This window comes from Lissotriton helveticus, chromosome 5_1 (genome assembly GCF_964261635.1).
Source record: "Lissotriton helveticus chromosome 5_1, aLisHel1.1, whole genome shotgun sequence".
Lineage (NCBI taxonomy): Eukaryota > Metazoa > Chordata > Amphibia > Caudata > Salamandridae > Lissotriton > Lissotriton helveticus.
Window position 1 is genome coordinate 1647407106 of NC_136065.1, and position 19131 is coordinate 1647426236.

Below are 19131 nucleotides of genomic sequence, written 5' to 3' on the forward strand. Positions count from 1 at the left end.
GCTCGTCCGGGGCTCCCTCTTGGAATAGCGTCGTCCTGGATACCAATGCGCATGCGCGGGAGGCCGCGCATGCGCATTGGTATCCAGGAAGGGACGCTATTCCAAGAGGGAGCCCCGGAAGAGCCCCGGACATGGTAAGTGCTTTAAAAATTGTTTTATTAAGGTTAGTTGCTTAAATAATGTATGTAGGGGAGGGCGGGAGGGAGGCGGGTGGCGGCCGAATCGGCTACGCACACGGAGTGGGCGTAGTGTTGCCGGCTACGCTGTCTACGCAAAATGCGTAGAAGGCAACACTATGCCTACTCCGTGGGCGTAGCCGATTCGGACGCCCAGGGTTACTTCTAACCAGTTTGGATAGATAGACTGATAAGAAAGCAGCTCTTACTCCTAAAGTTTCAGCCATCTCAAGTGTATGACTGTTGACATATGTCTGCCCCACAGAGACAGATCACTTCTAATAAGTGAGTTCTCTATCTGTCACTGATTGTGGACATACTAACTAGAGCTATCAGTATGGTCATAAATGTGAATACTCTTATGTTCTCAAATCAAAATGGAGTTTTTCCTACTTCCAAGAAAAGTGTCTTAAGCATGCTCTTCAATTTGTGCACGCATGTAGACATTCAAATGCAACTGCATTTCCATACAGAGTCTCAAAATCATAGATATCTTCATACCGCAGTAAGAATACACGAAGCGATTTACATACTGCAGGCAGGCTGGCCTTGTAGCTCAGTGGCAGAGCACTGGTCTTGTAAACCAGGGGTCATGAGTTCAAGCCTCATCAGGGCCTTTTTATATGTGAGTTTCTGTATGTTGTTTCCAAGTCATTCTTTCTAGGAATCACACCTTGTCTTAAGTTTGCTTATTGACAAGCTTCCCTTTCCTGCTTTCATCGTATCAAGAAGACTTCATGAAAACCATTGAACCATAAACTATCGCCTCACCCCTTCCGATCGCCTGACGAACGCCTGACAAACGCCATTCTCACCCCGCCGGGCAAGCCCTGCCGGGCAAAGCCAAATAAGCCATGCATATTTGAAGTTCCTTTGAAAGTCAGAGCGAGGACTATGACCTCTGTTCCGACTGAGTCTGCATCCACAGAAAGGATGAAATAAGGATCTAGAAATTTCACTAAGGAGATGTGAACTTCATCCCCCTTAAAATACTTTTCCTCCCAGATTCCCCGGCTCTTAGTCAAATGAGGTTAATCTTCAAAACCCCACCCCCACTAACCATAAATATCCGACTCTCCTGCTGTCCATTCAAATGATACAAGGTATCTTGTACATAGAGAGAATGTGAGAAAAAGCAGAATCGCTTCATAGATTTGGTGACCTTGGATGGGTGGGCTGGATAAAGAAGTGAACCTGATTTCGGGAAAAGGAGTATCGTGATGGGGATGAGGAAAAGAGAACATGGACCACATTCACAAGTTAGAGAAATAAATATATTAGGTTGAATGGTTTTAAAAAGTTAACTTTGAGCATGAATTGTTTTTTAAACTGCAAAGAATAAAAAAAATCAATGTGGGATTGGAGGCACAATCTGAGCAGAAAGCACCATAAGCTGCTATGGTGCAACTCTTATGCTGACTAGAAACATTAATATGATGACGCTCTTCTTTTGATATGTCTTTCAGTTAAATTTTATTGTAAGTAGCTGATACAGCACTGTTTGCAGCTCCTCAGTATATGGTTATCCCGTGACAACAATGTTTTCATCATATTTATTATTCTACAAATGTATTTTTAAATGCACTGATGTGGTGTTTGCATGCTATGCAAGACGGCACATCATGGAATGTTTATAAGGAGCATCGAATAGGATTGTGATATTTGCACCTGGAAGAGTCGGACACGCAGATCCTGAAAAGAAGTAAAAACTCTCTAGCAAGGGCCGTCTTTCCCCTGAGTTTATTCTTTACTTTTAGTGAAATTGTTTATGAAAAACCAGTAAGCTGCTCCAGGTGAGGCTCGAACTCACAACCTCAATGCAAGTACGGCTGTATAAGTACCGCGCGCTAACCTATTGCGCCACTGGAGCTCACTGTTCTCATACCTCCCCAGTTGAGCCATCTAGAGCTGACCAAGTAGATACTGGCACTGCTCCCTTATTCACTGTGCAAGATCGACTCACATGCTAGCATGTTATCATGACTATTAAAAACTACAGTCCTAATGGAACAGATTTGATAATTCTGCTATATCATGTGCTCTGTCTATTGAACACCACATATATTTGCCAGTTCTGACACAGTCTAGGAGAAACTTATGATTATTTGTAATTAGCACATCGTAAGAATTTCCTAAAAAATGAAACATAGTCACCTAAGGCAGATGAGGTGGCCGAGTGGTTAAGGCAATGGACTGCTAATCCATTGTGCTCTGCACGCGTGGGTTCGAATCCCACCTTCGTCGGAACACCATCAGACACTCTTTTGAAGGTGGGCATGTCTCGTAGTACAATTACACTCTCTTTCAAGACACAGCCATAATCCACTAGAAGGGCCCAACTGACTATTCCATTTTGGCAATTATGTCAAATTAAGGGAAGTGTTTTGTGCTTAATTGAAATTAGATCTTTCATGAAGTGTCCAGAGGATTGCCTTTCCCTCACTCCTGGCCTTCTAACTAACCCTGGTCGTAGTGGGCGTAGTGGGGCTCCGCGGAGCTACGCGGAGTGGGCGAGAAGCTACGCCCACTCCCGCACTCCGCGTAGCCCCACTACGCACCTCCCTCCCGCTCTCCCCTACATACATTATTTAAGCAACTACCCTTAATAAAACAATTTTAAAGCACTTACCGTGTCCGGAGCTCGTCCGGGGCTCCCTCTTGGAATAGCGTCGTCCTGGATACCAATGCGCATGCGCGGGAGGCCGCGCATGCGCATTGGTATCCAGGAAGGGACGCTATTCCAAGAGGGAGCCCCGGAAGAGCCCCGGACATGGTGAGTGCTTTAAAAATTGTTTTATTAAGGTTAGTTGCTTAAATAATGTATGTAGGGGAGGGCGGGAGGGAGGCGGGTGGCGGCCGAATCGGCTACGCACACGGAGTGGGCGTAGTGTTGCCGGCTACGCTGTCTACGCAAAATGCGTAGAAGGCAACACTACGCCTACTCCGTGGGCGTAGCCGATTCGGACGCCCAGGGTTACTTCTAACCAGTTTGGATAGATAGACTGATAAGAAAGCAGCTCTTACTCCTAAAGTTTCAGCCATCTCAAGTGTATGACTGTTGACATATGTCTGCCCCACAGAGACAGATCACTTCTAATAAGTGAGTTCTCTATCTGTCACTGATTGTGGACATACTAACTAGAGCTATCAGTATGGTCATAAATGTGAATACTCTTATGTTCTCAAATCAAAATGGAGTTTTTCCTACTTCCAAGAAAAGTGTCTTAAGCATGCTCTTCAATTTGTGCACGCATGTAGACATTCAAATGCAACTGCATTTCCATACAGAGTCTCAAAATTATAGATTTCTTCATACCGCAGTAAGAATACACGAAGCGATTTACATACTGCAAGCAGGCTGGCCTTGTAGCTCAGTGGCAGAGCACTGGTCTTGTAAACCAGGGGTCATGAGTTCAAGCCTCATCAGGGCCTTTTTATATGTGAGTTTCTGTATGTTGTTTCCAAGTCATTCTTTCTAGGACTCACACCTTGTCTTAAGTTTGCTTATTGACAAGCTTCCCTTTCCTGCTTTCATCGTATCAAGAAGACTTCATGAAAACCATTGAACCATAAACTATCGCCTCACCCCTTCCGATCGCCTGACGAATGCCTGACAAACGCCATTCTCACCCCGCCGGGCAAGCCCTGCCGGGCAAAGCCAAATAAGCCATGCATATTTGAAGTTCCTTTGAAAGTCAGAGCGAGGACTATGACCTCTGTTCCGACTGAGTCTGCATCCACAGAAAGGATGAAATAAGGATCTAGAAATTTCACCAAGGAGATGTGAACTTCATCCCCCTTAAAATACTTTTCCTCCCAGATGCCCCGGCTCTTAGTCAAATGAGGTTAATCTTCAAAACCCCACCCCCACTAACCATAAATATCCGACTCTCCTGCTGTCCATTCAAATGATACAAGGTATCTTGTACATAGAGAGAATGTGAGAAAAAGCAGAATCGCTTCATAGATTTGGTGACCTTGTATGGGTGGGCTGGATAAAGAAGTGAACCTGATTTCGGGAAAAGGAGTATCGTGATGGGGATGAGGAAAAGAGAACATGGACCACATTCACAAGTTAGAGAAATAAATATATTAGGTTGAATGGTTTTAAAAAGTTAACTTTGAGCATGAATTGTTTTTTAAACTGCAAAGAATAAAAAAAATCAATGTGGGATTGGAGGCACAATCTGAGCAGAAAGCACCATAAGCTGCTATGGTGCAACTCTTATGTTGACTAGAAACATTAATATGATGACGCTCTTCTTTTGATATGTCTTTCAGTTAAATTTTATTGTAAGTAGCTGATACAGCACTGTTTGCAGCTCCTCAGTATATGGTTATCCCGTGACAACAATGTTTTCATCATATTTATTATTCTACAAATGTATTTTTAAATGCACTGATGTGGTGTTTGCATGCTATGCAAGACGGCACATCATGGAATGTTTATAAGGAGCATCGAATAGGATTGTGATATTTGCACCTGGAAGAGTCGGACACGCAGATCCTGAAAAGAAGTAAAAACTCTCTAGCAAGGGCCGTCTTTCCCCTGAGTTTATTCTTTACTTTTAGTGAAATGGTTTATGAAAAACCAGTAAGCTGCTCCAGGTGAGGCTCGAACTCACAACCTCGGCATGCCTCAATGCAAGTACTGCTGTATAAGTACTGCACGCTAACCGATTGCGCCACTGGAGCTCACTGTTCTCATACCTCCCCAGTTGAGCCATCTAGAGCTGACCAAGTAGATACTGGCACTGCTCCCTTATTCACTGTGCAAGATCGACTCACATGCTAGCATGTTATCATGACTATTAAAAACTACAGTCCTAATGGAACAGATTTGATAATTCTGCTATATCATGTGCTCTGTCTATTGAACACCACATATATTTGCCAGTTCTGACACAGTCTAGGAGAAACTTATGATTATTTGTAATTAGCACATCGTAAGAATTTCATAAAAAATGAAACATAGTCACCTAAGGCAGACGAGGTGGCCGAGTGGTTAAGGCGATGGACTGCTAATCCATTGTGCTCTGCACGCGTGGGTTCGAATCCCACCTTCGTCGGAACGCCATCAGACACTCTTTTGAAGGTGGGCATGTCTCGTAGTACAATTACACTCTCTTTCAAGACACAGCCATAATCCACTAGAAGGGCCCAACTGACTATTCCATTTTGGCAATTATGTCAAATTAAGGGAAGTGTTTTGTGCTTAATTGAAATTAGATCTTTCATGAAGTGTCCAGAGGATTACCTTTCCCTCACTCCTGGCCTTCTAACTAACCCTGGTCGTAGTGGGCGTAGTGGGGCTCCGCGGAGCTACGCGGAGTGGGCGAGAAGCTACGCCCACTCCCGCACTCCGCGTAGCCCCACTACGCACCTCCCTCCCGCTCTCCCCTACATACATTATTTAAGCAACTACCCTTAATAAAACAATTTTAAAGCACTTACCGTGTCCGGAGCTCGTCCGGGGCTCCCTCTTGGAATAGTGTCGTCCTGGATACCAATGCGCATGCGCAGGAGGCCGCGCATGCGCATTGGTATCCAGGAAGGGACGCTATTCCAAGAGGGAGCCCCGGAAGAGCCCCGGACATGGTAAGTGCTTTAAAAATTGTTTTATTAAGGTTAGTTGCTTAAATAATGTATGTAGGGGAGGGCGGGAGGGAGGCGGGTGGCGGCCGAATCGGCTACGCCCACGGAGTGGGCGTAGTGTTGCCGGCTACGCTGTCTACGCAAAATGCGTAGAAGGCAACACTACGCCTACTCGTGGGCGTAGCCGATTCGGACGCCCAGGGTTACTTCTAACCAGTTTGGATAGATAGACTGATAAGAAAGCAGCTCTTACTCCTAAAGTTTCAGCCATCTCAAGTGTATGACTGTTGACATATGTCTGCCCCACAGAGACAGATCACTTCTAATAAGTGAGTTCTCTATCTGTCACTGATTGTGGACATACTAACTAGAGCTATCAGTATGGTCATAAATGTGAATATTCTTATGTTCTCAAATCAAAATGGAGTTTTTCCTACTTCCAAGAAAAGTGTCTTAAGCATGCTCTTCAATTTGTGCACGCATGTAGACATTCAAATGCAACTGCATTTCCATACAGAGTCTCAAAATCATAGATATCTTCATACCGCAGTAAGAATACATGAAGCGATTTACATACTGCAGGCAGGCTGGCCTTGTAGCTCAGTGGCAGAGCACTGGTCTTGTAAACCAGGGGTCATGAGTTCAAGCCTCATCAGGGCCTTTTTATATGTGAGTTTCTGTATGTTGTTTCCAAGTCATTCTTTCTAGGAGTCACACCTTGTCTTAAGTTTGCTTATTGACAAGCTTCCCTTTCCTGCTTTCATCGTATCAAGAAGACTTCATGAAAACCATTGAACCATAAACTATCGCCTCACCCCTTCCGATCGCCTGACGATCGCCTGACGAACGCCTGACAAACGCCATTCTCACCCCGCCGGGCAAAGCCAAATAAGCCATGCATATTTGAAGTTCCTTTGAAAGTCAGAGCGAGGACTATGACCTCTGTTCCGACTGAGTCTGCATCCACAGAAAGGATGAAATAAGGATCTAGAAATTTCACCAAGGAGATGTGAACTTCATCCCCCTCAAAATACTTTTCCTCCCAGATGCCCCGGCTCTTAGTCAAATGAGGTTAATCTTCAAAACCCCACCCCCACTAACCATAAATATCCGACTCTCCTGCTGTCCATTCAAATGATACAAGGTATCTTGTACATAGAGAGAATGTGAGAAAAAGCAGAATCGCTTCATAGATTTGGTGACCTTGGATGGGTGGGCTGGATAAAGAAGTGAACCTGATTTCGGGAAAAGGAGTATCGTGATGGGGATGAGGAAAAGAGAACATGGACCACATTCACAAGTTAGAGAAATAAATATATTAGGTTGAATGGTTTTAAAAAGTTAACTTTGAGCATGAATTGTTTTTTTAAACTGCAAAGAATAAAAAAAATCAATGTGGGATTGGAGGCACAATCTGAGCAGAAAGCACCATAAGCTGCTATGGTGCAACTCTTATGCTGACTAGAAACATTAATATGATGACGCTCTTCTTTTGATATGTCTTTCAGTTAAATTTTATTGTAAGTAGCTGATACAGCACTGTTTGCAGCTCCTCAGTATATGGTTATCCCGTGACAACAATGTTTTCATCATATTTATTATTCTACAAATGTATTTTTAAATGCACTGATGTGGTGTTTGCCTGCTATGCAAGACGGCACATCATGGAATGTTTATAAGGAGCATCGAATAGGATTGTGATATTTGCACCTGGAAGAGTCGGACACGCAGATCCTGAAAAGAAGTAAAAACTCTCTAGCAAGGGCCGTCTTTCCCCTGAGTTTATTCTTTACTTTTAGTGAAATGGTTTATGAAAAACCAGTAAGCTGCTCCAGGTGAGGCTCGAACTCACAACCTCGGCATGCCTCAATGCAAGTACTGCTGTATAAGTACCGCGCGCTAACCGATTGCGCCACTGGAGCTCACTGTTCTCATACCTCCCCAGTTGAGCCATCTAGAGCTGACCAAGTAGATACTGGCACTGCTCCCTTATTCACTGTGCAAGATCGACTCACATGCTTGCATGTTATCATGACTATTAAAAACTACAGTCCTAATGGAACAGATTTGATAATTCTGCTATATCATGTGCTCTGTCTATTGAACACCACATATATTTGCCAGTTCTGACACAGTCTAGGAGAAACTTATGATTATTTGTAATTAGCACATCGTAAGAATTTCCTAAAAAATGAAACATAGTCACCTAAGGCAGACGAGGTGGCCGAGTGGTTAAGGCGATGGACTGCTAATCCATTGTGCTCTGCACGCGTGGGTTCGAATCCCACCTTCGTCGGAACACCATCAGACACTCTTTTGAAGGTGGGCATGTCTCGTAGTACAATTACACTCTCTTTCAAGACACAGCCATAATCCACTAGAAGGGCCCAACTGACTATTCCATTTTGGCAATTATGTCAAATTAAGGGAAGTGTTTTGTGCTTAATTGAAATTAGATCTTTCATGAAGTGTCCAGAGGATTGCCTTTCCCTCACTCCTGGCCTTCTAACTAACCCTGGTCGTAGTGGGCGTAGTGGGGCTCCGCGGAGCTACGCGGAGTGGGCGAGAAGCTACGCCCACTCCCGCACTCCGCGTAGCCCCACTACGCACCTCCCTCCCGCTCTCCCCTACATACATTATTTAAGCAACTACCCTTAATAAAACAATTTTAAAGCACTTACCGTGTCCGGAGCTCGTCCGGGGCTCCCTCTTGGAATAGCGTCGTCCTGGATACCAATGCGCATGCGCGGGAGGCCGCGCATGCGCATTGGTATCCAGGAAGGGACGCTATTCCAAGAGGGAGCCCCGGAAGAGCCCCGGACATGGTAAGTGCTTTAAAAATTGTTTTATTAAGGTTAGTTGCTTAAATAATGTATGTAGGGGAGGGCGGGAGGGAGGCGGGTGGCGGCCGAATCGGCTACGCACACGGAGTGGGCGTAGTGTTGCCGGCTACGCTGTCTACGCAAAATGCGTAGAAGGCAACACTATGCCTACTCCGTGGGCGTAGCCGATTCGGACGCCCAGGGTTACTTCTAACCAGTTTGGATAGATAGACTGATAAGAAAGCAGCTCTTACTCCTAAAGTTTCAGCCATCTCAAGTGTTTGACTGTTGACATATGTCTGCCCCACAGAGACAGATCACTTCTAATAAGTGAGTTCTCTATCTGTCACTGATTGTGGACATACTAACTAGAGCTATCAGTATGGTCATAAATGTGAATACTCTTATGTTCTCAAATCAAAATGGAGTTTTTCCTACTTCCAAGAAAAGTGTCTTAAGCATGCTCTTCAATTTGTGCACGCATGTAGACATTCAAATGCAACTGCATTTCCATACAGAGTCTCAAAATCATAGATATCTTCATACCGCAGTAAGAATACACGAAGCGATTTACATACTGCAGGCAGGCTGGCCTTGTAGCTCAGTGGCAGAGCACTGGTCTTGTAAACCAGGGGTCATGAGTTCAAGCCTCATCAGGGCCTTTTTATATGTGAGTTTCTGTATGTTGTTTCCAAGTCATTCTTTCTAGGAATCACACCTTGTCTTAAGTTTGCTTATTGACAAGCTTCCCTTTCCTGCTTTCATCGTATCAAGAAGACTTCATGAAAACCATTGAACCATAAACTATCGCCTCACCCCTTCCGATCGCCTGACGAACGCCTGACAAACGCCATTCTCACCCCGCCGGGCAAGCCCTGCCGGGCAAAGCCAAATAAGCCATGCATATTTGAAGTTCCTTTGAAAGTCAGAGCGAGGACTATGACCTCTGTTCCGACTGAGTCTGCATCCACAGAAAGGATGAAATAAGGATCTAGAAATTTCACTAAGGAGATGTGAACTTCATCCCCCTTAAAATACTTTTCCTCCCAGATTCCCCGGCTCTTAGTCAAATGAGGTTAATCTTCAAAACCCCACCCCCACTAACCATAAATATCCGACTCTCCTGCTGTCCATTCAAATGATACAAGGTATCTTGTACATAGAGAGAATGTGAGAAAAAGCAGAATCGCTTCATAGATTTGGTGACCTTGGATGGGTGGGCTGGATAAAGAAGTGAACCTGATTTCGGGAAAAGGAGTATCGTGATGGGGATGAGGAAAAGAGAACATGGACCACATTCACAAGTTAGAGAAATAAATATATTAGGTTGAATGGTTTTAAAAAGTTAACTTTGAGCATGAATTGTTTTTTAAACTGCAAAGAATAAAAAAAATCAATGTGGGATTGGAGGCACAATCTGAGCAGAAAGCACCATAAGCTGCTATGGTGCAACTCTTATGCTGACTAGAAACATTAATATGATGACGCTCTTCTTTTGATATGTCTTTCAGTTAAATTTTATTGTAAGTAGCTGATACAGCACTGTTTGCAGCTCCTCAGTATATGGTTATCCCGTGACAACAATGTTTTCATCATATTTATTATTCTACAAATGTATTTTTAAATGCACTGATGTGGTGTTTGCATGCTATGCAAGACGGCACATCATGGAATGTTTATAAGGAGCATCGAATAGGATTGTGATATTTGCACCTGGAAGAGTCGGACACGCAGATCCTGAAAAGAAGTAAAAACTCTCTAGCAAGGGCCGTCTTTCCCCTGAGTTTATTCTTTACTTTTAGTGAAATGGTTTATGAAAAACCAGTAAGCTGCTCCAGGTGAGGCTCGAACTCACAATCTCAATGCAAGTACGGCTGTATAAGTACCGCGCGCTAACCTATTGCGCCACTGGAGCTCACTGTTCTCATACCTCCCCAGTTGAGCCATCTAGAGCTGACCAAGTAGATACTGGCACTGCTCCCTTATTCACTGTGCAAGATCGACTCACATGCTAGCATGTTATCATGACTATTAAAAACTACAGTCCTAATGGAACAGATTTGATAATTCTGCTATATCATGTGCTCTGTCTATTGAACACCACATATATTTGCCAGTTCTGACACAGTCTAGGAGAAACTTATGATTATTTGTAATTAGCACATCGTAAGAATTTCCTAAAAAATGAAACATAGTCACCTAAGGCAGATGAGGTGGCCGAGTGGTTAAGGCGATGGACTGCTAATCCATTGTGCTCTGCACGCGTGGGTTCGAATCCCACCTTTGTCGGAACACCATCAGACACTCTTTTGAAGGTGGGCATGTCTCGTAGTACAATTACACTCTCTTTCAAGACACAGCCATAATCCACTAGAAGGGCCCAACTGACTATTCCATTTTGGCAATTATGTCAAATTAAGGGAAGTGTTTTGTGCTTAATTGAAATTAGATCTTTCATGAAGTGTCCAGAGGATTGCCTTTCCCTCACTCCTGGCCTTCTAACTAACCCTGGTCGTAGTGGGCGTAGTGGGGCTCCGCGGAGCTACGCGGAGTGGGCGAGAAGCTACGCCCACTCCCGCACTCCGCGTAGCCCCACTACGCACCTCCCTCCCGCTCTCCCCTACATACATTATTTAAGCAACTACCCTTAATAAAACAATTTTAAAGCACTTACCGTGTCCGGAGCTCGTCCGGGGCTCCCTCTTGGAATAGCGTCGTCCTGGATACCAATGCGCATGCGCGGGAGGCCGCGCATGCGCATTGGTATCCAGGAAGGGACGCTATTCCAAGAGGGAGCCCCGGAAGAGCCCCGGACATGGTAAGTGCTTTAAAAATTGTTTTATTAAGGTTAGTTGCTTAAATAATGTATGTAGGGGAGGGCGGGAGGGAGGCGTGTGGCGGCCGAATCGGCTACGCACACGGAGTGGGCGTAGTGTTGCCGGCTACGCTGTCTACGCAAAATGCGTAGAAGGCAACACTACGCCTACTCCGTGGGCGTAGCAGATTCGGACGCCCAGGGTTACTTCTAACCAGTTTGGATAGATAGACTGATAAGAAAGCAGCTCTTACTCCTAAAGTTTCAGCCATCTCAAGTGTATGACTGTTGACATATGTCTGCCCCACAGAGACAGATCACTTCTAATAAGTGAGTTCTCTATCTGTCACTGATTGTGGACATACTAACTAGAGCTATCAGTATGGTCATAAATGTGAATACTCTTATGTTCTCAAATCAAAATGGAGTTTTTCCTACTTCCAAGAAAAGTGTCTTAAGCATGCTCTTCAATTTGTGCACGCATGTAGACATTCAAATGCAACTGCATTTCCATACAGAGTCTCAAAATCATAGATATCTTCATACCGCAGTAAGAATACACGAAGCGATTTACATACTGCAGGCAGGCTGGCCTTGTAGCTCAGTGGCAGAGCACTGGTCTTGTAAACCAGGGGTCATGAGTTCAAGCCTCATCAGGGCCTTTTTATATGTGAGTTTCTGTATGTTGTTTCCAAGTCATTCTTTCTAGGAATCACACCTTGTCTTAAGTTTGCTTATTGACAAGCTTCCCTTTCCTGCTTTCATCGTATCAAGAAGACTTCATGAAAACCATTGAACCATAAACTATCGCCTCACCCCTTCCGATCGCCTGACGAACGCCTGACAAACGCCATTCTCACCCCGCCGGACAAGCCCTGCCGGGCAAAGCCAAATAAGCCATGCATATTTGAAGTTCCTTTGAAAGTCAGAGCGAGGACTATGACCTCTGTTCCGACTGAGTCTGCATCCACAGAAAGGATGAAATAAGGATCTAGAAATTTCACTAAGGAGATGTGAACTTCATCCCCCTTAAAATACTTTTCCTCCCAGATTCCCCGGCTCTTAGTCAAATGAGGTTAATCTTCAAAACCCCACCCCCACTAACCATAAATATCCGACTCTCCTGCTGTCCATTCAAATGATACAAGGTATCTTGTACATAGAGAGAATGTGAGAAAAAGCAGAATCGCTTCATAGATTTGGTGACCTTGGATGGGTGGGCTGGATAAAGAAGTGAACCTGATTTCGGGAAAAGGAGTATCGTGATGGGGATGAGGAAAAGAGAACATGGACCACATTCACAAGTTAGAGAAATAAATATATTAGGTTGAATGGTTTTAAAAAGTTAACTTTGAGCATGAATTGTTTTTTAAACTGCAAAGAATAAAAAAAATCAATGTGGGATTGGAGGCACAATCTGAGCAGAAAGCACCATAAGCTGCTATGGTGCAACTCTTATGTTGACTAGAAACATTAATATGATGACGCTCTTCTTTTGATATGTCTTTCAGTTAAATTTTATTGTAAGTAGCTGATACAGCACTGTTTGCAGCTCCTCAGTATATGGTTATCCCGTGACAACAATGTTTTCATCATATTTATTATTCTACAAATGTATTTTTAAATGCACTGATGTGGTGTTTGCATGCTATGCAAGACGGCACATCATGGAATGTTTATAAGAGGCATCGAATAGGATTGTGATATTTGCACCTGGAAGAGTCGGACACGCAGATCCTGAAAAGAAGTAAAAACTCTCTAGCAAGGGCCGTCTTTCCCCTGAGTTTAATCTTTAATTTTAGGGAAATGGTTTATGAAAAACCAGTAAGCTGCTCCAGGTGAGGCTCGAACTCACAACCTCGGCATGCCTCAATGCAAGTACTGCTGTATAAGTACCGCGCGCTAACCGATTGCGCCACTGGAGCTCACTGTTCTCATACCTCCCCAGTTGAGCCATCTAGAGCTGACCAAGTAGATACTGGCACTGCTCCCTTATTCACTGTGCAAGATCGACTCACATGCTAGCATGTTATCATGACTATTAAAAACTACAGTCCTAATGGAACAGATTTGATAATTCTGCTATATCATGTGCTCTGTCTATTGAACACCACATATATTTGCCAGTTCTGACACAGTCTAGGAGAAACTTATGATTATTTGTAATTAGAACATCGTAAGAATTTCCTAAAAAATGAAACATAGTCACCTAAGGCAGACGAGGTGGCCGAGTGGTTAAGGCGATGGACTGCTAATCCATTGTGCTCTGCACGCGTGGGTTCGAATTCCACCTTCGTCGGAATGCCATCAGACACTCTTTTGAAGGTGGACATGTCCCGTAGTACAATTACACTCTCTTTCAAGACACAGCCATAATCCACTAGAAGGGCGCAACTGACTATTCCATTTTGGCAATTATGTCAAATTAAGGGAAGTGTTTTGTGCTTAATTGAAATTAGATCTTTCATGAAGTGTCCAGAGGATTGCCTTTCCCTCACTCCTGGCCTTCTAACTAACCCTGGTCGTAGTGGGCGTAGTGGGGCTCCGCGGAGCTACGCGGAGTGGGCGAGAAGCTACGCCCACTCCCGCACTCCGCGTAGCCCCACTACGCACCTCCCTCCCGCTCTCCCCTACATACATTATTTAAGCAACTACCCTTAATAAAACAATTTTAAAGCACTTACCGTGTCCGGGGCTCGTCCGGGGCTCCCTCTTGGAATAGCGTCGTCCTGGATACCAATGCGCATGCGCCGGAGGCCGCGCATGCGCATTGGTATCCAGGAAGGGACGCTATTCCAAGAGGGAGCCCCGGAAGAGCCCCGGACATGGTATGTGCTTTAAAAATTGTTTTATTAAGGTTAGTTTCTTAAATAATGTATGTAGGGGAGGGCGGGAGGGAGGCGGGTGGCGGCCGAATCGGCTACGCACACGGAGTGGGCGTAGTGTTGCCGGCTACGCTGTCTACGCAAAATGCGTAGAAGGCAACACTACGCCTACTCCGTGGGCGTAGCCGATTCGGACGCTCAGGGTTACTTCTAACCAGTTTGGATAGATAGACTGATAAGAAAGCAGCTCTTACTCCTAAAGTTTCAGCCATCTCAAGTGTATGACTGTTGACATATGTCTGCCCCACAGAGACAGATCACTTCTAATAAGTGAGTTCTCTATCTGTCACTGATTGTGGACATACTAACTAGAGCTATCAGTATGGTCATAAATGTGAATACTCTTATGTTCTCAAATCAAAATGGAGTTTTTCCTACTTCCAAGAAAAGTGTCTTAAGCATGCTCTTCAATTTGTGCACGCATGTAGACATTCAAATGCAACTGCATTTCCATACAGAGTCTCAAAATCATAGATATCTTCATACCGCAGTAAGAATACATGAAGCGATTTACATACTGCAGGCAGGCTGGCCTTGTAGCTCAGTGGCAGAGCACTGGTCTTGTAAACCAGGGGTCATGAGTTCAAGCCTCATCAGGGCCTTTTTATATGTGAGTTTCTGTATGTTGTTTCCAAGTCATTCTTTCTAGGAGTCACACCTTGACTTAAGTTTGCTTATTGACAAGCTTCCCTTTCCTGCTTTCATCGTATCAGGAAGACTTCATGAAAACCATTGAACCATAAACTATCGCCTCACCCCTTCCGATCGCCTGAGGAACGCCTGACAAACGCCATTCTCACCCCGCCGGGCAAACCCTGCCGGGCAAAGCCAAATAAGCCATGCATATTTGAAGTTCCTTTGAAAGTCAGAGCGAGGACTATGACCTCTGTTCCGACTGAGTCTGCATCCACAGAAAGGATGAAATAAGGATCTAGAAATTTCACCAAGGAGATGTGAACTTCATCCCCCTCAAAATACTTTTCCTCCCAGATGCCCCGGCTCTTAGTCAAATGAGGTTAATCTTCAAAACCCCACCCCCACTAACCATAAATATCCGACTCTCCTGCTGTCCATTCAAATGATACAAGGTATCTTGTACATAGAGAGAATGTGAGAAAAAGCAGAATCGCTTCATAGATTTGGTGACCTTGGATGGGTGGGCTGGATAAAGAAGTGAACCTGATTTCGGGAAAAGGAGTATCGTGATGGGGATGAGGAAAAGAGAACATGGACCACATTCACAAGTTAGAGAAATAAATATATTAGGTTGAATGGTTTTAAAAAGTTAACTTTGAGCATGAATTGTTTTTTAAACTGCAAAGAATAAAAAAAATCAATGTGGGATTGGAGGCACAATCTGAGCAGAAAGCACCATAAGCTGCTATGGTGCAACTCTTATGTTGACTAGAAACATTAATATGATGACGCTCTTCTTTTGATGTGTCTTTCAGTTAAATTTTATTGTAAGTAGCTGATACAGCACTGTTTGCAGCTCCTCAGTATATGGTTATCCCGTGACAACAATGTTTTCATCATATTTATTATTCTACAAATGTATTTTTAAATGCACTGATGTGGTGTTTGCATGCTATGCAAGACGGCACATCATGGAATGTTTATAAGAGGCATCGAATAGGATTGTGATATTTGCACCTGGAAGAGTCGGACACGCAGATCCTGAAAAGAAGTAAAAACTCTCTAGCAAGGGCCGTCTTTCCCCTGAGTTTAATCTTTAATTTTAGGGAAATGGTTTATGAAAAACCAGTAAGCTGCTCCAGGTGAGGCTCGAACTCACAACCTCGGCATGCCTCAATGCAAGTACTGCTGTATAAGTACCGCGCGCTAACCGATTGCGCCACTGGAGCTCACTGTTCTCATACCTCCCCAGTTGAGCCATCTAGAGCTGACCAAGTAGATACTGGCACTGCTCCCTTATTCACTGTGCAAGATCGACTCACATGCTAGCATGTTATCATGACTATTAAAAACTACAGTCCTAATGGAACAGATTTGATAATTCTGCTATATCATGTGCTCTGTCTATTGAACACCACATATATTTGCCAGTTCTGACACAGTCTAGGAGAAACTTATGATTATTTGTAATTAGAACATCGTAAGAATTTCCTAAAAAATGAAACATAGTCACCTAAGGCAGACGAGGTGGCCGAGTGGTTAAGGCGATGGACTGCTAATCCATTGTTCTCTGCACGCGTGGGTTCGAATCCCACCTTCGTCGGAATGCCATCAGACGCTCTTTTGAAGGTGGACATGTCTCGTAGTACAATTACACTCTCTTTCAAGACACAGCCATAATCCACTAGAAGGGCCCAACTGACTATTCCATTTTGGCAATTATGTCAAATTAAGGGAAGTGTTTTGTGCTTAATTGAAATTAGATCTTTCATGAAGTGTCCAGAGGATTGCCTTTCCCTCACTCCTGGCCTTCTAACTAACCCTGGTCGTAGTGGGCGTAGTGGGGCTCCGCGGAGCTACGCGGAGTGGGCGAGAAGCTCCGCCCACTCCCGCACTCCGCGTAGCCCCACTACGCACCTCCCTCCCGCTCTCCCCTACATACATTATTTAAGCAACTACCCTTAATAAAACAATTTTAAAGCACTTACCGTGTCCGGGGCTCGTCCGGGGCTCCCTCTTGGAATAGCGTCGTCCTGGATACCAATGCGCATGCGCGGGAGGCCGCGCATGCGCATTGGTATCCAGGAAGGGACGCTATTCCAAGAGGGAGCCCCGGAAGAGCCTCGGACATGGTATGTGCTTTAAAAATTGTTTTATTAAGGTTAGTTTCTTAAATAATGTATGTAGGGGAGGGCGGGAGGGAGGCGGGTGGCGGCCGAATCGGCTACGCACACGGAGTGGGCGTAGTGTTGCCGGCTACGCTGTCTACGCAAAATGCGTAGAAGGCAACACTACGCCTACTCCGTGGGCGTAGCCGATTCGGACGCTCAGGGTTACTTCTAACCAGTTTGGATAGATAGACTGATAAGAAAGCAGCTCTTACTCCTAAAGTTTCAGCCATCTCAAGTGTATGACTGTTGACATATGTCTGCCCCACAGAGACAGATCACTTCTAATAAGTGAGTTCTCTATCTGTCACTGATTGTGGACATACTAACTAGAGCTATCAGTATGGTCATAAATGTGAATACTCTTATGTTCTCAAATCAAAATGGAGTTTTTCCTACTTCCAAGAAAAGTGTCTTAAGCATGCTCTTCAATTTGTGCACGCATGTAGACATTCAAATGCAACTGCATTTCCATACAGAGTCTCAAAATCATAGATATCTTCATACCGCAGTAAGAATACATGAAGCGATTTACATACTGCAGGCAGGCTGGCCTTGTAGCTCAGTGGCAGAGCACTGGTCTTGTAAACCAGGGGTCATGAGTTCAAGCCTCATCAGGGCCTTTTTATATGTGAGTTTCTGTATGTTGTTTCCAAGTCATTCTTTCTAGGAGTCACACCTTGACTTAAGTTTGCTTATTGACAAGCTTCCCTTTCCTGCTTTCATCGTATCAGGAAGACTTCATGAAAATCATTGAACCATAAACTATCGCCTCACCCCTTCCGATCGCCTGACGAACGCCTGACAAACGCCATTCTCACCCCGCCGGGCAAACCCTGCCGGGCAAAGCCAAATAAGCCATGCATATTTGAAGTTCCTTTGAAAGTCAGAGCGAGGACTATGACCTCTGTTCCGACTGAGTCTGCATCCACAGAAAGGATGAAATAAGGATCTAGAAATTTCACCAAGGAGATGTGAACTTCATCCCCCTCAAAATACTTTTCCTCCCAGATGCCCCGGCTCTTAGTCAAATGAGGTTAATCTTCAAAACCCCACCCCCACTAACCATAAATATCCGACTCTCCTGCTGTCCATTCAAATGATACAAGGTATCTTGTACATAGAGAGAATGTGAGAAAAAGCAGAATCGCTTCATAGATTTGGTGACCTTGGATGGGTGGGCTGGATAAAGAAGTGAACCTGATTTCGGGAAAAGGAGTATCGTGATGGGGATGAGGAAAAGAGAACATGGACCACATTCACAAGTTAGAGAAATAAATATATTAGGTTGAATGGTTTTAAAAAGTTAACTTTGAGCATGAATTGTTTTTTTAAACTGCAAAGAATAAAAAAAATCAATGTGGGATTGGAGGCACAATCTGAGCAGAAAGCACCATAAGCTGCTATGGTGCAACTCTTATGTTGACTAGAAACATTAATATGATGACGCTCTTCTTTTGATATGTCTTTCAGTTAAATTTTATTGTAAGTAGCTGATACAGCACTGTTTGCAGCTCCTCAGTATATGGTTATCCCGTGACAACAATGTTTTCATCATATTTATTATTCTACAAATGTATTTTTAAATGCACTGATGTGGTGTTTGCATGCTATGCAAGACGGCACATCATGGAATGTTTATAAGGAGCATCGAATAGGATTGTGATATTTGCACCTGGAAGAGTCGGACACGCAGATCCTGAAAAGAAGTAAGAACTCTCTAGCAAGGGCCGTCTTTCCCCTGAGTTTATTCTTTACTTTTAGTGAAATGGTTTATGAAAAACCAGTAAGCTGCTCCAGGTGAGGCTCGAACTCACAACCTCGGCATGCCTCAATGCAAGTACTGCTGTATAAGTACCGTGCGCTAACCGATTGCGCCACTGGAGCTCACTGTTCTCATACCTCCCCAGTTGAGCCATCTAGAGCTGACCAAGTAGATACTGGCACTGCTCCCTTATTCACTGTGCAAGATCGACTCACATGCTAGCATGTTATCATGACTATTAAAAACTACAGTCCTAATGGAACAGATTT

The 19131-nt window shown here is 44.2% G+C and overlaps 18 non-coding genes across 18 annotated transcripts; 13 read left to right on the top strand and 5 right to left on the bottom strand.

The window, feature by feature from the left end:
• Positions 1 to 721: 721 nt before the first annotated feature.
• On the top strand, positions 722 to 793 carry TRNAT-UGU (transfer RNA threonine (anticodon UGU)). Its single transcript has one exon. It is a non-coding gene; the product is annotated as a tRNA-Thr (tRNA).
• A 1545-nt stretch (positions 794 to 2338) lies between these two features.
• Positions 2339 to 2420, top strand: TRNAS-GCU (transfer RNA serine (anticodon GCU)). Its single transcript has one exon. It is a non-coding gene; the product is annotated as a tRNA-Ser (tRNA).
• Positions 2421 to 3536: 1116 nt separating this feature from the next.
• TRNAT-UGU (transfer RNA threonine (anticodon UGU)) lies at positions 3537 to 3608 on the top strand. The gene has a single exon. It is a non-coding gene; the product is annotated as a tRNA-Thr (tRNA).
• A 1168-nt stretch (positions 3609 to 4776) lies between these two features.
• On the bottom strand, positions 4777 to 4871 carry TRNAI-UAU (transfer RNA isoleucine (anticodon UAU)). Its single transcript has 2 exons — positions 4834 to 4871; positions 4777 to 4812 (listed from the first exon to the last, which is right to left on the bottom strand). It is a non-coding gene; the product is annotated as a tRNA-Ile (tRNA).
• Positions 4872 to 5163: 292 nt separating this feature from the next.
• Positions 5164 to 5245, top strand: TRNAS-GCU (transfer RNA serine (anticodon GCU)). Its single transcript has one exon. It is a non-coding gene; the product is annotated as a tRNA-Ser (tRNA).
• A 1115-nt stretch (positions 5246 to 6360) lies between these two features.
• TRNAT-UGU (transfer RNA threonine (anticodon UGU)) lies at positions 6361 to 6432 on the top strand. Its single transcript has one exon. It is a non-coding gene; the product is annotated as a tRNA-Thr (tRNA).
• A 1166-nt stretch (positions 6433 to 7598) lies between these two features.
• On the bottom strand, positions 7599 to 7693 carry TRNAI-UAU (transfer RNA isoleucine (anticodon UAU)). The gene is made up of 2 exons: positions 7656 to 7693; positions 7599 to 7634 (listed from the first exon to the last, which is right to left on the bottom strand). It is a non-coding gene; the product is annotated as a tRNA-Ile (tRNA).
• Positions 7694 to 7985: 292 nt separating this feature from the next.
• Positions 7986 to 8067, top strand: TRNAS-GCU (transfer RNA serine (anticodon GCU)). Its single transcript has one exon. It is a non-coding gene; the product is annotated as a tRNA-Ser (tRNA).
• A 1116-nt stretch (positions 8068 to 9183) lies between these two features.
• On the top strand, positions 9184 to 9255 carry TRNAT-UGU (transfer RNA threonine (anticodon UGU)). The gene has a single exon. It is a non-coding gene; the product is annotated as a tRNA-Thr (tRNA).
• Positions 9256 to 10800: 1545 nt separating this feature from the next.
• On the top strand, positions 10801 to 10882 carry TRNAS-GCU (transfer RNA serine (anticodon GCU)). Its single transcript has one exon. It is a non-coding gene; the product is annotated as a tRNA-Ser (tRNA).
• A 1116-nt stretch (positions 10883 to 11998) lies between these two features.
• Positions 11999 to 12070, top strand: TRNAT-UGU (transfer RNA threonine (anticodon UGU)). The gene has a single exon. It is a non-coding gene; the product is annotated as a tRNA-Thr (tRNA).
• A 1168-nt stretch (positions 12071 to 13238) lies between these two features.
• On the bottom strand, positions 13239 to 13333 carry TRNAI-UAU (transfer RNA isoleucine (anticodon UAU)). The gene is made up of 2 exons: positions 13296 to 13333; positions 13239 to 13274 (listed from the first exon to the last, which is right to left on the bottom strand). It is a non-coding gene; the product is annotated as a tRNA-Ile (tRNA).
• A 292-nt stretch (positions 13334 to 13625) lies between these two features.
• TRNAS-GCU (transfer RNA serine (anticodon GCU)) lies at positions 13626 to 13707 on the top strand. The gene has a single exon. It is a non-coding gene; the product is annotated as a tRNA-Ser (tRNA).
• Positions 13708 to 14823: 1116 nt separating this feature from the next.
• TRNAT-UGU (transfer RNA threonine (anticodon UGU)) lies at positions 14824 to 14895 on the top strand. Its single transcript has one exon. It is a non-coding gene; the product is annotated as a tRNA-Thr (tRNA).
• Positions 14896 to 16063: 1168 nt separating this feature from the next.
• TRNAI-UAU (transfer RNA isoleucine (anticodon UAU)) lies at positions 16064 to 16158 on the bottom strand. Its single transcript has 2 exons — positions 16121 to 16158; positions 16064 to 16099 (listed from the first exon to the last, which is right to left on the bottom strand). It is a non-coding gene; the product is annotated as a tRNA-Ile (tRNA).
• A 292-nt stretch (positions 16159 to 16450) lies between these two features.
• Positions 16451 to 16532, top strand: TRNAS-GCU (transfer RNA serine (anticodon GCU)). The gene has a single exon. It is a non-coding gene; the product is annotated as a tRNA-Ser (tRNA).
• Positions 16533 to 17648: 1116 nt separating this feature from the next.
• TRNAT-UGU (transfer RNA threonine (anticodon UGU)) lies at positions 17649 to 17720 on the top strand. Its single transcript has one exon. It is a non-coding gene; the product is annotated as a tRNA-Thr (tRNA).
• A 1169-nt stretch (positions 17721 to 18889) lies between these two features.
• TRNAI-UAU (transfer RNA isoleucine (anticodon UAU)) lies at positions 18890 to 18984 on the bottom strand. The gene is made up of 2 exons: positions 18947 to 18984; positions 18890 to 18925 (listed from the first exon to the last, which is right to left on the bottom strand). It is a non-coding gene; the product is annotated as a tRNA-Ile (tRNA).
• Positions 18985 to 19131: the final 147 nt, after the last annotated feature.